Consider the following 1,548-nt stretch of genomic DNA (forward strand, 5'->3'; position numbering starts at 1 on the left):
GAAAGAACCCTGGATCAGGAAAAATAAATTAAATGGTTAATTAAAAGATATGCAAAAAAAGATCATGAAATTTGTAGGATTGGAGTATAATATGCTTATATTGGAAAAAGGCTATTTATTCTATGCTGACAAGAAATGCTGGATTTTTTTTTCTTTTTTTTTATGCTGTGAATCAATTTACTTTGGTAAGTGTTAGTAAAACAATCTACAATGAAGTAATACAAACTTGCAAGTACATAATATATACTCGCAAACATGACATGTAATCAAGTCTTACAGTACAAAAGTTGTCTGACACAGTAAATGATAAATATTACACGTAGCTAAAATAACATTGTATACTTTAGTTACGTTCGTAGAACTCCAACCATTCATAACAGTGCGCCAGTTTGGGGCACTGTTATGAAAATAAAGAAAAATAAGGTTGTTAGATTTAAGGATAAAAGAAGTAAGTCCGACCAAGTTCATACGATCCGGGACTTGTCCTCGTGTTCTTGTATATCCTCGAACTTTATTCGGTACATGTAGAAGTGAATATACTCATGTTAGTTGTTTATGTTGAACTTTCGCAAACGCCTACACCCGCAGTTATAATTCTCCCTCGAGAGAGAAACAGGGTAGTAGGAGGGAGGGAAGGGTAAGAGAGAGAGAGAGAGAGAGAGAGAGAGAGAGAGAGAGAGAGAGAGAGAGAGAGAGAGAGAGAGAGAGAGAGAGAGAGTAAAGGAAAAACGGAGAGGGAGTGTGTACATACATATATTATATATATATATATATATATATATATATATATATATATATATATATATATATATATATATATATATATATATATATATATATATATCCAGTATATATGGGTGTGTGTAGATATAGATACAAACACAAACACACACACTTACATACACATACACAATCACACATTCACGCTTCACATATACAAATATGTAAAGAAAGAGAGAGAGAGAGAGGGAGGGATGGAGAGAGAGAGAGAGAGAGGGAGGGAGGGAGGGAGAGAGAGAGAGAGGAAGGGATGGAAGGAGGGAGAAAGAGAGAGAGGGAGGGATGAATGGAGGGAGGGAGGGAGAGGGTTGGTACATTATAAATTCATCTTTTCTAGGTTCATGTAATCCTTTAGCATTCATATTGTAAGAATGAACTAGCATTTGTCATTTGTGGGTGGGTGGTTCACGAGCAGGGTGATGTGAAGCAATGGTATGTTAGTCTAGTTAGTGTTAAGTGCTTGTATGCCTTCTCGCTTGCAGCTGCCACCGTTGGCTAGCCTAGTACGAAAAAGGGAGCAGCTCTGCATAAGCCTCTCCCTGCCAGTTCACAGCCTCTCCATCATCGAGACATCTGCCCTGCCTCCTCGTGGCCTCCCATGGAAACGGGTTATCTTGCTGTGTGGTACTGTGGGGGATCTCAGAGCAGCAGGAGGCCCAAGAGGTACAAGGTCATGGCTCACCAGCGTGTGGACATGCACTAGCCCTGTAATAACTCCAGCCCCTAAGCCCCCTGGGATTAAAGGGAGGCTCGGGGGAGGTGGGCCTT

The sequence above is a fragment of the Penaeus vannamei genome, chromosome 3 (assembly GCF_042767895.1).
Source record: "Penaeus vannamei isolate JL-2024 chromosome 3, ASM4276789v1, whole genome shotgun sequence".
NCBI lineage: Eukaryota > Metazoa > Arthropoda > Malacostraca > Decapoda > Penaeidae > Penaeus > Penaeus vannamei.